The sequence below is a fragment of the Rhinatrema bivittatum genome, chromosome 5 (genome assembly GCF_901001135.1).
Source record: "Rhinatrema bivittatum chromosome 5, aRhiBiv1.1, whole genome shotgun sequence".
Taxonomy (NCBI): domain Eukaryota; kingdom Metazoa; phylum Chordata; class Amphibia; order Gymnophiona; family Rhinatrematidae; genus Rhinatrema; species Rhinatrema bivittatum.
Window position 1 is genome coordinate 218,602,955 of NC_042619.1, and position 15,545 is coordinate 218,618,499.

The window sequence follows — 15,545 nt, forward strand, 5'->3', positions numbered from 1 at the left end:
TTGCACACTATTGTGGGCAAATCTATGTTTGCCCTGTTTTGTATCGTTTTGCTTGGCTCAATACAAATTACACTGGAAAAAATAAAATGAAATAGAAGCAAGCATTTTAGGAGTCTGTCAGCTCCCGTGCAGAAATTCAATTAATGCCGTCAGACGTTTCCCCCACCAGAGGTTCTTTTGATACAGTCACTGGGGAGAGCACAGAGTTGCGCTGTCTTGCTTGCTTGGCACTGAACCCAGCCTAAGAGAAAGAGGGGCCACATACAGCCCCCATCCAACATGGAGGGGGAGGAGAGTGGAGGCAGAGAGGGGAAGGGGAAGCGAGCTGCTGAGAAATTGTTAGAATGCAGTCTCAAACAGAAAAGGCACCTCTCCTTGCTTTCCAAACATTGCCAGCTAACGACAACTGGACTCTGAGGAAAGGAGATAGCCACTGGATCTGTTCCTTCATTTCTTTTTATGGATTTAACATGATCCTGTAAAATATAATTTAAAAAACCCCCACAAACAGCCACAGTGAAACACCAAGATTAGGCAAACTCTCTCTGGGCTTTTGGTATCACCCCACAGGATGCCACCACCACCTGATACTACAGGGGGAACTTGCACTGGGTAAGTGAGAGTGCCAATGGCGACAGAGATTTGCTGGGCACGGGATTGCCTTCCTCCATAGCAGAGCTTCCAGTTCAGTTCAAACATGCACCACTCCGGCCCCCATCCCTTTCACTGTTGCCTTATGACAATCGGGGGGGGGGGGGGGGGGGGAGAGCGTGAGGGAGGAGCAGGATGAGGGCGGTCTGAAGCTCAGATGCCCTGGGCCTTTGTTTGCAGTTGCTGGAGTACTATTTTTTTTTTCCTTAGGCACTGCTTTTCTCCCTCTATAACCTAGGCAGCAGAATACAGACCGCGATTTCCCTTCAGAACTGGGTGATGCATGGACAGTGCTTCAAGCAGTACAAAGTGCAGCAGACTGGATTTTGGGATGAACAGAAGTGGGAACATCTCTCATCAACTCTGGAAAAAAAGACTTCACTAGCGCCCTGTGAGCAGGGCCGGTGCAAGGGGGATTAGGTACCCAAGGCAAACCTTCTGCCTTGCGCCTCCACACCCCCCCTCCCAGTCACGCCACCCCAGGGTCTTGGCCCCGACTCCTACCTCATTCTCTATTGTGCCCGCCGAGTGTGTGGTTTTCTGGGCCGCGAGCAGGTTGGGCCCGCCAAATCGTCACTCCTCTTTGCCGCCACTTGCGGCCCCATATGGCTCGCGCCCAGTGGCACACCAAGGGTCTCCAGCGCCCGGGGGCCAATGCATTTGTGTGTCTCTCCAGCACCCCCAATCCTTCTTGTACTATTGCTTAAGGTCACAGAAAATCAGTGGCGTCTCTAGACAGAAGAATTGGGGGGGGGGGGGGGGGGGGAGTGCCAAAATGACATTTCCCCATCACACCCACCTCTATAGCACACAAACCCAGGCAAGCTCCCAGTCATTCTCACACACACACACACACACACACACACACACATACCCATATACACCCACACAGACAGACCCCCAGGAAGGCATCCATTCATTCTCACACACACACACACCCTCAGGCAGGCACCCATGCATTCGCACACATACAGCCCCAGGCAGAGTCCCATTCATACACATGCACACACTAAAGGCAGACCCCCCTCTTTTTCTTTTGCCAGCAACCTCAGAGCCTCTCTCATTACTCTGCTACTGCTGCCATGTGGATATTTGGGGAGGTGCTGATTGCTGCTACTGACACTGAATCCCATTCTGCTGCCTCCTCTGTGCAGGCCACATAGTATTAAATATTTGCAGGGCTTCCACTTCCTCCATGCTGATCTTCTACATTGCGAGATCGGCATAGAGAAAGTGCTACTCTTGCACATTCCCAAAGATAACATATGCCAATCCAGTATAGGATCTTCTTGGTGTTTGGGTAATTGCCAGGTTCTTGTGGCCTGGATTGGCCACTGTTGGAAACAGGATGCTGGGCTTCATGGACCCTTGGTCTGACCCAGCATGGCAATTTCTTATGTTCTTATTTATAATCACTAAAAGGTTTGGGGGGTTTTTACGTTTGCTGTCTGATCTTAGTTTTCTAATTGGTTGGTCACAGGCATTTTTTTCCCACTGTCCCTTTCTTGTTTTTTTGCCAATTCCTTTAACAGGGTCTTTTTTTTTCTATTTCTTTTCTCTCCATCTGTCTTCTTCCCTCAAACACACAATCAGGTGGTTCTCATATTCACATACAGTCTCTCTCACAAACAGGCTCTCACACTCACATGCAGTCTCTTGCATCCACAGCTCTCACTCCCACATGCTCTCTCTCATACATACATACACACTATCTCTCTCATGCACATGCTGTCTCACTCTCAAACACACAGGCTCTCTCGCTCAAGCACAGGCTCACTGTCACATGCTGTCCCTCTCACACAGAGGCTCTCAAATGCTGTCTCTCCAAACATTCAGGTCCTCACTCCCACACACAGCCTCTCAACTCACTCACTCACTCACACACACACACACACACTCTACAGGCCCTCAGCCTCTCTCTCACCTCTGGGCCTCCTCTGCGTGGGTTGCTGCAAGATGGGCTCTGCGACGGCCCTGATCTTCTCTGGCCACCCGCGACATGGGATCCACAGTGGCCCTGCTACCAGGCCTCCTCCTCTTCTCGAGGCGCTGCGACGTGGGATATGCAGCGGCCCATTAACGCTGCTCTTCTGTACGCGGCAGATGCTCCTGCTCACGCAGCTCTGGCAAAGTTTTTCTTCCGGGGCCACACAAGCAGGAAGGAGGAGGAGCACCTGCAGGTTTGAACGTGACTTTTTTCTTCAGCCTGTGGTGAGAGGAGATCCACCACGGCCCCGCCGATCTTCCTGCTGTGTGCGTCCGGCACACAGCACAGCAGTAGTTCCCTGTTCACCCGCCGGTGAGATGAGGTCCACTGCCGGCGGCATGGGCCTTCCATGTAGGTCATCAGCGCCCCCTTATGGCCCTGCGCCTAGGGGCACTGACTCCCTCTGACCTCCCCTCAGTATACCGAGCTCCCTAATGCTCGGCGCTCTAGGCCCAGGCCTAGTGCTTCCACCGGCCCTGCCTGTGAGATACAGGGTACAATTGAAGACCTTAGTGTTAATGTTTAAAAGCTTCAAACAATATCAGCCTTTGGTTTTTTTGGTTTTTCTAGGGGAATCCCTGGCTCCCGCCCAAGTTTTAAGATCAACAGGAGCTGATCCTCAGCTTGCCACCACTAAAAGCGATCAGACTGGAAAGTATGAGGAAGCAAACATTCGCTTATGCTGCACCCAAACTATGAAATTCTGTGTGTAAGGATTATCTTAGAATCCTTTTCACCTTTAAAAATGTAATCAAAGCAGCAGATTTATTTTGCACGTTTTTGTAAGCATTTAATGAGACTTTTAAGGGGTAATTTTCCCAATGGATTTACATGCAGAAACCCCAGTACCTGTACATAAATTCCCATTTGAAAATCAATTTAGGGTAAATGCAGATAGTTCTATGCACACAGGGCCTGATTTTCAAAGGCATTTACATGCTTAAAGCTGGGGTTTTACACCTGTAAGTGCATTTTACCCGTGTAAGTGGGCTTCTGAAAATTGCTACAATATATGCCATTGAATTGTCAATAAATTTTACCCCATTTAAGCGCACTTGGGGGTAGATTTTATAAAACTAAGTACGCCGGATTTTAATAGATCCTTTAAAATCCGGGGTCGGTGCGCGCAAGGCTACCCAAAATCGGCAGCCTGCGCGCACTGAGCATGTTCGTCAATGAGGGGCTATTTGCTAGGAATGTGGGTTTCCCGTGTTAAAAAAAAAAAAAAAATAGAATAGACCACACCTTAGCGAATCGGCCTCTTTGTGATGCGTGACTATGTTTCTTGCCTGAATCATGCTGGTTGCCTTTGATAACAGTTTTAAATGAATTTGTGATCTGGTACCACGTAGGTTTTATGCTGACCTATCTATCGGTTTTGATGTAGAAATGAAAAGGCGGATTGGAAATCCGATGTGTGACATGAGCTTGCTTCTGAATTCGACCTATTCCCTTACCAGGTGGAAAAACAATAAGATCTGCAGTAGGATCACCCTAGTCTTGGTAATCGTGGTTTCACACTGTTTTATACTACCAAAATATCAATTAAACAACAGAAAAGATTAACAAATTCAATGGCTTTGTACTGAACTAACTTAAAGATGAATTTTCTTAAGGTTATGTACAAAAAAAAAAAAAAGGTTAGCATATGTGCATGTAAATGCTGTTTTGTAAATCTCAGATAATACATGCGTAAATAGGGTTTGCGTGTAAACATGGGGAGGTCTAGGTGCATTACCAGGGAGGGGCCAACATTTACACACCTGAGCTGCTATTATATGAGAGACGTCTGAGTGTAGATTTGGCCGTTCATGTGCATATATTTACACCTGCTCCTTATCTGGCACGATATTAAAATGTGTTTATTGTGAGGCAGTGACTGTGTGGGGGGGGGGGGGGTCAGGCTGAAGAACCAGGAGGGTCTCAATGACCTGGAGAAGGACTGGGCAAACTGGTAATTTCACTTACGTGCGTATCTTTAAAAAATTTGCAGGCTCACCTGGGTAAAAAAAAAAAGTGACTTGCCCGGGGTAAGTGCTACTTAAATTTCGTGTGTAAAATCTTCCTGCCCATATTTTTAAAATGTAAAGTAAAAAGAAGCACATACAGTGGTTATAAGTGCCACTTAGCAGGATAAATTACAATTTATCCAGCTTGACGGTGGCTTTGCATCACTTCGCCTTAAAAGCACCGCTCAGCCAGCTAAATTGAATATCTATTCAAATGCTGCCGAGAAGAATTGTGAATTTTATAACTTGAGCCCTCATGGTATGTGTGGGTTATAAAACACTGGGGTAGATCTGCACGCGGCCATTGCGCGTAGGTCTTTTAAAGTTATCCTCTTAATATAGCTTTTGTCAGGACTCCCGGCCGCGGCAACCTGCGGACGGGCCCCCTTACCTCCCCCTGGTGGGCGCTCGGTCCGGCCCTCCTCCTCGGCAGCCCGGGGTGACCTAGCCCCAAATCCCGCAGCAACGTCCTGCCCACGCGGCACAGGACGTACCGCCGACTCAGCCTCTGCACGCGTCTCACTAGGACCCCCCGGGGTCATGACTGGACGAGATGCACTAAAGGGCAATTACTGAGCACGCTTCATCGCTTCATCAAAGCTAGAGGCAGCTTCATCTGCTGTCTTCCCTCCCACACACACACACACACCTAAGAACATGCATGCACAAGGAGCGAGCAGAACATCTTAAGGGCATCGGTCCCTTAATTAAATAACGGTAGCAGTTTCCCCAAGCAGCTATTGCTTACGAGCTGCCTAAAAGACAGACCCGTCCCCCCCCCTTCTGGGAGTCACACAAGCGTACTAAGATGCCCTGTGATTTTACATCACATTTAACACAGCTGCTCTGCTGCAGGCGGGAAACAAATGATTTTAATAAAGAAATACTCCAGCTACGAAGGAATTTTGGCGGAGACTGGTTTACCGCACACGAGACAAAACAAGAAAGGTTTTTAATTACGAGATCAGTATTTGTTCTGCAGACAGCGCCACCAGTACACAGAGCGGTCACTCGTGCGCTTCATGCTGTGGTAAGTGGGCAAGTTTAAAAATCGACGCCCGTGCCTGCCTGAGCTTAGAAAACTGTCACCGACTACCTTGCCATTTTCTGTGCCCTGCTTACACATTCAGAGGGCAGCACTGTCATCTCGGAAGCCAAGGAGAGCCCGAGGACACACATGTTATGTACCCTGTCATTAACAGTTAATCAATTAGAATTAAAACCAGTTTTAAAAGTTCAAAGTTCATTTCTGTTCAAAAGCCTTTGCTCCTATTGGAAGGTGTTGTCCTGTCGATTGCCTTCCTATCTATGCACCTTCACTGCAAAAAAATAAATACATAAATAAATAAAAATAAACATTAACTTCTGCTGGTTTACAGTGGACATTCCTAACTCTATGCCATGGAGGAAACTTTATCAAGAGAGTAAATGAATGGAAGGAAATTAAAAAAAAAAAAATCATAAAAACGCAGCACTCCAGATCTAATTAGCTTCTGCCCTGGCCCGGTACAGGTTTCTTGGGGAGATTTTACAGAATCATAAAGGAAATAAACAACAAAAGTAGAGAGAATAATCTCTCTACTTTTGTTGTTTATTTCCATCCAGCAGGGAAGAGGGCTCTGAAAAAACAAAGCAGGCTCCAGAACAAGGAAAGCCGTAACATGTGGAAATCTCACCTTATTCCGAGAGGAAAGGCTAGCTGGCAGACTTCTTCTTCCGCAGTCAATTATCAGCACTAGGATACTGGGGGCACGAGGGCTTCCAGAGAGCCGTATTACAGAACCTGACTAACCAGACTCGCTGGTCCCCGGGCTGTGCTGACGCACACGGCACACACCCAGCAGTGCAACGCGGTGCATGACAGGCAGCAGTCGGCTCACAAGCCCAGCGGGACCCGCCCAGCAGCGTGCTGCCAAACCAACCTGCACCGGGTGGCTCCACGCCGGGCAGGTAAACAGGGTAGGAGGAGTGGTCAGCGAGTGGCAGATTGTCAAAATGGAACCACCGATTCAAAATCAGTTCCCCGAGACAAGAGGTGCCAAAACACGGCGCCTGTGTGAGCATATAAACATCTGTAGCCCACATCTGGTTCACTTCAGAGCAGGCGGAGGAGACCATGGTGAGGATGATGAGGGGAGGTGGGCCGGGGGGATTGATTTACCCAAATTATCTCTGGTCTCTGGAGGGGAAAAAACAGCTAAAATCCTGAATCATGAAGGACATAAAAGTTGATTTTCAGAAGATAGTCAGCAAAAAAAGGGGAAAAATAAATAAAAATATTTGCCACAGCCTGTAAGAGTTAGGCTTTTGAGCGCAAAATCAGTACCAGAGACAACGAATGATAATTTAATGTTAAAACCTTTAGTTAAGAGAAGTTCAAAAATCAAGTTAGGTTTAGGGTGAGAGTTTACTGTGAGAGAGTGGGAGGGCATGGCGGGTCTTTAAGAATTATTCACAAAATTACCTAATAAAACATTAAAATGTTGTCAACATCTTTTCAAGTACATATGCAATTATCACATTTAAGAAATTTGTTCATTCACTTTTTCTTAGTTCATGTATTTTACTGAAAATTTCAACAGACAAATATAAAAAAGGATATTTGCAGCAGGCAAGAGGAACGATCACAGATTGCTCCATTAATGCCTTCCACTCTGCCTACAAGCTCCACTAAAGCTGGCAATAAACCTTAAATAATAAGTCCTGATTTTGGGTGAACTGAACCCCAGCAATTATTGAATCTGTGAGGTGAATTTTAGGATCACTCAGGTGGTTGCCATCAAGGACGATGGTCCCAGCCAGTCTGGACTTGTACTTCCGACTCCAGCGACTGAAATTCCCTGCAGATAATGCAGCAAAAGCCAGGAGCTGTGCTGGTAACTCTACCTCACCTTCCTACCTCACAGTGTCCTTTACTGAGCTGGTAACCAGCCAGCGCTGAAAGACAGTATTCCACTTCTCAGGACCTTCCTTTCTATTTCACAATCATTTAACGAGTCATTTTCATCTGGGGCGCTTTTGAAACTGCGCCAACTTTCAAAAAAAGAAAGTAAGTGCATACCTTCCCGCCTTAAAAAAAAACAAAACAACAAAAAAAAAAACTTTCCTACCTGTAGACTTTTGCACCTGACTTTTTGTGCAGGTAGATTCTTCTAGGTCAGTAAAGTGCGTAGACTTACAAATACCCATCTATGTGCTTTTTCTGATCCAACAACAAAAAAAAAATAGAAGTGCCCATCCTGTGGTCAGACCATCCGTAAAACCCAGCATTCTGCTTTCGACAGCGGCCGGTCCGGACCACCTGGAAGAACCCGTGAGATCCTAACAGGAAAGTCCATTCCAAGCTGCTCACTCCCAGAAGTATGACGTGGACACACCTAGGTCTATTTTGGACCTCTCCTCGAGAAACTTATCCAAACCCCCTTTTTTTTGTACTCTGCCACATCGCTGGTCTTGACCACGTTCTCTAGCAACAAATTCCGCAGGCTTAGTTCCTTGTCTGAAAAATACTTTTAATGTTACCACGAAAGTTGCTGATCAAACTTGTCCGACTTCCACCAAAGTTCTTCGCCCCTCGTCTCATAACAGAAAACCATGGTTCACCCCAGAACTAAAGGCCCTTAAACAAGACCTTAGAAAGAAAGAACACAGTTGGCGAAAAAAAATGTCCACCACGTCATTAGCTGCCTACAAATCTCTACTCAACACTTATAGGATCGCCATCCTCAGAACGAAGAAAGACTTCTTCGCTAAGAAAATCCACCACTTCATCTTTGATTCGAAAGCCCTATTCTCATATGTGTCGGCGCTCACCAAACCATCTCCCCCCATCATCCCGGATGATTTAGCTCTCAACAAAGCCACAGAACTGTCAATATACTTTGAAAGAAAAATCTCCAACCTAACCACCTCACTCTCCACTCCCCCTGCAACGCCCCCTCCCTTCGCTCTCCCCACCTCGCTACAACAAAACTCAATGCTCGATGTTTTCGAACCAACATCTTCGCTAGAGATAGAAAGTATCCTCAAAAAAATGAAACCAGCCTCGCATCCTCCAGACTCAATACTGACCAACCTTCTCTTCAACATCCCAAACACCATTTCAAAGCCAATTTCTGAAATTATCAACCTCTCCTTAAATCAAGGCCTAGTGCCAGACCAACTAAAGCTCGCCATTCTTAAACCTATTTTGAAAAAAACAAACTTGTCTCCAACGGACCCAGCCAACTTCCGCCCAATAGCTAACCTTCCCATGATTGCTAAAATCATGGAAAAATAGTTAACAAACAGCTAACGGAATACCTTGAGGAACATAACATTCTCTCCCCCTCTCAATATGGATTTCGTAAGACATTAAGCACAGAAACCCTCCTTATATTCCTTGCTGACACCATCCTAATAAACATGGAAAAAGGACAAACATATCTACTTGCGCTACTCGATCTATCTGCCGTTTTTGATACAGTGAATCACGCAATTCTCTTAGAAAGATTAACAGACATAGGCATCAAGGGATCTGCCCTTAGTTGGTTCAGATCATTCTTGTCCAACAGGTGCTTCAAAGTCAGGATTAACAATAAAGAATCCCCCTCCATCCGCTCCAACCTGGGCGTTCCCCAAGGATCCTCCCTTTCACCTACACTCTTCAACATCTACCTTCTACCACTCTTCCACCTACTTACAAAGCTAAAACTATCCCACTTTCTTTACGCGGATGACGTCCAAATACTCATCCCAATCACTGAATCTCTACAAAAAAACTTTTAACCACTGGAACAACTGCCTTCAAGCAATTAACCACCTTCTTTCCACGCTCAATCTGGTATTGAACACCAATAAGACTGAGATTCTTATCTCTCAAGACGATCTCGCCACGCATCCTATCTTTCCGTCCTCTTCCCAATCAGCCAACGCAACTATTAATCACTCTCCTTTTGTTAGAGACGTAGGCGCAATCCTAGATAACCAGCTTAACCTAAAGAAGTTTGTGAACACCACCACTAAGGAATGCTTCTTCAAACTGCAAGTCCTCAGAAACCTAAAACCACTACTTCACCTCCAGGACTTCAGATTGGTGCTGCAATCCATCATCATGTCGAAATTGGACTATTGAAACTCCCTTCTTCTCGGTCTTCCGGCCAACTCCATAAAACCCCTTCAAATGGTTCAGAACGCCGCAGCTAGGATTCTCACCAATACCAAAAAATGGGAACATATCACCCCCACCCTTCAGAACGTCCATTGGCTGCTCATCAAATACAGGATCCTCTTCAAAGTTCTCACGATCATTTACAAAGCTAAAAACAACCTCACATCTCTCCACACATCCACTCAACTAAGACCTCATACCTCCTCTAGACCAATCAAGAGTGCCTACAAAGACACCTTGTATGCCCCCCAAGCAAAAACATCCCTAAGAAAACGCGCCATATCGACAGCAGGACCCTATCAATGGAATGCCTTACCCCCAGACCTCAGACAAGAGCCTTGCCCATTTGCTTTAAAAAAAAAAAACTTAAAACTTGGCTATTCAGCCAAGCCTTCCCGGACACTTAATCTTCCCTCACTTGCAACCTCTCTCTCTCAAGCAAACATTCCAGTCGGACACCATAGTCCAACTCATTCTCTCCGTTGTTTTTTACCCAGTTTTTATCTCTCCTGTTTTGTGATGATTTAATTTGAGTTGTTACGTTATGATCCGTTTTACTGTTAATTGCCACCACTGTTCTTTGTATCGCCCTGAGCGAATGTTGTAGTTACATTGTAAACCGATGTGATATGTACATTTTACAGGAATTTCGGTATAAAAAAAGCTATAAATAAATAAATAAATAAATAAATAAATAATCGGTCGTAGCTCCCTTCAGCCGTTTCTTTTCCAGGCTGAACGGCCCTACCATAGGGGAGAGCCCATCCAACCCCTTTATCATTTTTGTTCCTCTTCTCTGCACCTTTTCTAGTTCTCCTATATCCTTTCTTAGATAGGGGGGGTGACCAAAACCACACAAGGTGTGGTCACACCATCGATTGATAGAAGCATTATAATATTCCAAGTTTTTTTTTTGGGGGGGGGGGGTTTATTCCTTTTCAAATAATTCCTAACATTCTAGTTGGGGGGGGGGGGGTTTCGCTGCTGTCACACAGCTTAAGCTGATGTCAATGTGTTTTCCACAAGCACTACCAGATCTTTTTTTGCTGAGAGGTGGCTCCAAGTGTGCAATCCAGGATTGTGTATACACAGCTAGAAATTTGTTTTCTCTTTCACCCGTGTGCATCACTGTGCCCTTGCCCACGTTAAAAATGTCATCTGCCGTTCGGATGGCAGTCTCCTAGTCTCTCTCTTGCAATTAATTCCTCACAATCCACACTTGCTCTAATGCATTTTTAACCGTACCGAGAGAGGGAGACTATCAGACTGCACAATTTACACTCCTGTAACGATCACTAGTAACCCAGATAAAACGGCTTTGGAAATTCTCCGATGAAACATTAAAGGTACATCCATGCTGCAAGGTAACCCCGTGCCACACTCGACGGCACAAATTATTTCATTTTAGTCCTTTGCTCTAAGGACTGAAATAAACCAATTATCAGTTTTTTCCTTTCCAATTATGCTCCCTCAAAGCTACAGGCAGGTTCCTGTCTTATTCAATCCTGCGCACCCCCCCCACGGGAGCAGTCCTCTTAAAAACTGGGGGGGGGGGGGCAGAGCCAGCGACGCGTCAAGCATCTTGGCAGTATAGATGAGCCCAGACGGATAATAAATGCAATTATTGGCCTGCACTTGTTACACAATGCAAAAATTGGCAACCAAAGGGGCACAGCCCCTTGGGGAGGGGGAAGAAAAGGAAGATAATTATCTAACCAAATAACGAAGGAAGCAAATTTCATTTTGTTCTGCTGACCCTGAGGGATGTCTCCATGCAACGGAATAAATCGCCCGCACGTAGTAGAAGACCCATTGAGTGAGTCAGCGCCAGTCTTATCTCCCTGCCTGCAGCAAAATCATCAGGAAGCATTCATGTGGCGTGGAGCATTTAAGCAGGGCCTTCTCTCACATCACTTTTATTTCTGGGACAATGGGGACAGCAGCGGCAGCGAAGCTCTGAATTACCATGTGGAAGGGGGCAGCCAGCGTGACAAATTCAATCAGGAAAGCTCACAGCAGGGCCTTTAATCCTTTTTTTTTTTTTTTATTTCTCCAACCTGCAATGGAAGAATTAAGACTTCTCTGTTTACAATTTCAAATCGCTGTTATCAAGCCAAATTAATTTAAACTCTCTTCAGAGAGAAGAGGTCTAGAGAGCACGCAGGTAGCCCGTACACGTTTTAATGTTAAGCTGCTGAAGTTTAAATGCTGTCATATCTCCTTAGGCTAAACCCTTGCCAGAGATTTAAGTGTTCATAACTACCATGCCTGGAGCCTGACTCACAAACTGGCTCCGCTGTGCTGCCGGAAGGCCGAGAATGAAAGCTTTACAGGGGTACAAAATAAGGATATTCTGAGGGGGGAGGGTTATTCTGAGGGGGGGGGGACGACTAGATTCTGTGTGGGCCTGGTTGGCCCCTTCTTCAAATGCAACTCAAGACGGGACTTGGTGTGATCCCGAAAGCTCGCATACGAGAGAGACATCTCTGGATCATTTTTCTGTTGGTCCCCACGAAAGAGGGGCCACATTTTGCAAAGGACTCTGTTCTCTCCTGGACTGCTACAGCTGCAAGAATTCAACCCTTGAGCAGAAAAAAAAAAAAAAAAAAAAGACACCTGCGGGGCAGAGCTGCCGGAGTGAAACTGACCTGTTAGGACTGAAAAAAATCAACAAACTGGAAATCGGAACCCTTCATCCCAACAGGTATCAAGCATAAACTATTTGATACATAAGATGGGGGGGAGAGAGGATGGGGCCGTTTCCTGATGGCTGATGAAATGCAGCAGGCAGGACTGTTCTGGTGTTATTCTCACCCTCCCAACATGCTCTGCAGGATGTCCCCCTCCCTTTTCCAGAGCAGCCCTGAGAAAGTAAGAAAGAAAGAAAGGCTGGGCTGGGCAGCTCTCAAGAGCTCTGGGAGGGGAGGGTGTAGAGGCAAATAGGAGAGATGAAATACAGTATCCGAAAACAGCAAAGAGTCGGACAGAAAAGGCAAAGAATGTAAAAAAAAAAATAATAATAATCAAGAAAACTGAAGCTAGAACCACCCAGGGAGAAAGATTAGGACAAGAATGTGTCAGGGCACGATCATTAATGGAAGAAAATTGAAATATATATCTGCCTGCTTGTGCCTATGTATGCAGGGACAAATCATACACTGCTGCACATGAGAGTGAGCATAATCATGGGCACTGGTTGTTAAAAACAAAAAAAAAAACAAAAATCAAAGTCTTCCTCCCATTGTGTGCCCGATCTCCCATACGGCCAAAATGTTCCGGAAATCATAAGCCAGAACCGGGGGTGGGAGTCCCAACTGTTCCAAAATAAATGGTACAGCCTATCGCAGCTGGCAGACTGCAGGCACGCCCTGGAGTTGATGCGTTTGGACTCAACGAGGGGGGGGGGGGGAGACAGGGGGTCCCCAGGAGGTAGGGGGGTCACTGTTGCTGCAAGGATAAAACGCCCCCCCCCCCCCCCCCGTCCCTCTCCCCACCCCACCCCACGCTTGTGTGTCACTGAAGGGTTCAGACCAGGAGCAGCGTTTCCCTTCTAACTCCCAGTTATGAAAAAGACCTCATCTACACGTGGGTAAGCATCCCCTCATGATGGGGGGGGGGGGGGGGGATTAAACCAGAATGTATTTATTTATTTTGTTTTAGTTAAAAAAAAAAAAAAAGGATGCTTACATGAAAAACGTTTTTGTCAACATGGCCCATGCTTTCTAAGGACCTGGAAATGAAGAGAAATCACAATTACCCGCCAGCGGTTGGCAGGGCCACAAACACAGAAATTAATGGTGACCGTGGTTTCGATGCGCTCCTTCTGCAAGCCCATAAAAATGATCACTCTTTTGGCAGGTAAGAAAGCAAAGATCTTGACAGACTTTATCAAAAACAAACAAACAAACAAAAAAATGCCCGACTTCGTTAATGCAAACAGAGCGTGCCCATGACGCCATGAATTTCAAGCTAATCTTGCCTGTAAGCACAGTCCCCAATTTTCCGTGGCAGCTCGGGGGAGATTCTGTGGCAAGTTAGCTAATTCTGCAGCAATTCTGTGGCATGTTTGTATACATTTGCATATATTAAATAATTTTGGATTTATTTTACTTACTGAAAATGAAGTCATTGTCTGATCTCTCTTATGACTCTGGATAATTTGTTTTATTTTTTGAGCGGAGGCAGGAAGGATGTTCATAATCAGTGCAAGGATCAAGGATAGGTTTGAAGGTGGGGGGGAAGGATCAGGGAGGGAGTATGCAGGATCAGGATGGGGAAGGAGGATGAGGAATCCAGGACCAGGGAAGGAGACTGGGAGGATCCCCTCTCTCCCTCCCCACCTGGCAAAGATCTTCTTTCACACATCCCAACACAACACCCCCCCCCCCCCAAATCCCTAAGCCATCTGTCAAACCTTCTCCCCCTCTCTCACACACCCCATGCCCACTCCCTTCTTTGTCAGCCCCGCACACCAATCCTATCTCGCTCCCCCACCCATCGTTCCATCCCCACTTCCCCCCACCCCAGCCAATCCTCCCCCCCAGCTTATTCTCCTGGCACAAAGTTGGCTAGCAGTGTGGGGGAGGGAGGGGAGCAGAAGCGCCTTGGAGCACATCCTCCTTCTCCTCGGTTGCCCAGAACAGGTTTGCAGTTTGAGCTATGAAGGACACTGTATTGCGGTACATTCAACACACAACCGCAGCTCCAGGGCTGGTGTGACCCACTGTGCAAGCTGTGCACTTGCACAGGGCAGCAGCTCCAAGGGGTCATCACACAGCTGAGCCTACCCATGGAGTCTAAGCAGTGCAGAACCTGGCTTGTCCTCTCCACTGCATCCCTCCCCAGCCATCAGGAGTGGCGCTTAACACAGCATCAACTTCCTGTGCTGTGAGGGGCCAGCATCATGGTACGAGGCACAAGATCTATATTTATGCCAGTGGTTCCCAAACCTGTCCGGGAGGAGCCCCAGCCAGTCAGGTTTTCAGGATATCCATAACGAATATGCATGAGATAAAATTTGCAAGCGCTGCCTCCATAGCATGCAAATGTTATCTTATGCATATTCGTTATGGATATCCTGAAAACCTGATTGGATTGGGATCCTCCAGGACAGGTTTGGGAACCTCTGATTTATGCAACTTGTACCATAAGACTGAACCCACAGTCCAGGAAATTAGGCACCACTGCATTTGCTAAGCAGGGAGAATTGGGAGAAGGCCAGGCTGCACTGGGGATTGGGAAGAGGATATGTAAGAAGTTTTGGAGGGAAGGAAAACAAGGAAAGCTTTCAGGGGAAGGGGTGGGATCGGAATGCGGAGAGAGAGCATTCCAAGATTGGGAGGGGGATGTGGAAGAGTTTTCTGGGAGTCAAGGAGAGGAAATGCTGGGGGGAGCGTTCTAGGGACTGAGGAAAGCAGAGACTGGACCTGGGATGGAGGCAAAGAGAGGGGGTCATGGGGTTTAAGGAGAGGGAGAAAGGTCCCAGGATGGAGGTAAGGAGAGAGAGGATTTGAGAGAGAGAAGACTAGGGATGGGGGCAGGGCCCAGGGAGAACTGGGAACTGAGAGAGAAAGTACCTTGGCTAGGGTGATTCCTTCATTTCCACATGCCAAACTGTCCTCCACAAGAAACAGAGCCGTTTCCATCATTGGCCCGAAGTTATGGAATTCGTTACCTCATCACCTGACCGCTCAAGAAAACATAAAATCTTTTTAAAAAAGATCTTAAAGCCTGGCTACTCAGCCAAACT

The 15,545-nt window shown here is 46.6% G+C and overlaps 1 protein-coding gene across 6 annotated transcripts in view; it reads right to left on the minus strand.

Moving 5' to 3' along the window:
* SYTL5 (synaptotagmin like 5) overlaps positions 1–15,545 on the minus strand; it is a 186,838-nt gene that overhangs the window by 124,678 nt on the left and 46,615 nt on the right. Inside the window, exon 1 of one of the 6 annotated variants that reach the window (XM_029603202.1) lies at positions 6,324–6,472. The exons of 4 other annotated variants lie outside the window; for them this stretch is intronic. The gene's annotated coding sequence lies outside the window, so the exon portion shown is untranslated. Of the gene's footprint in view, positions 1–5,038; positions 5,055–6,323; positions 6,473–15,545 lie in introns of those variants that run through there. One more of the 6 variants, XM_029603205.1, reaches the window with a different exon arrangement.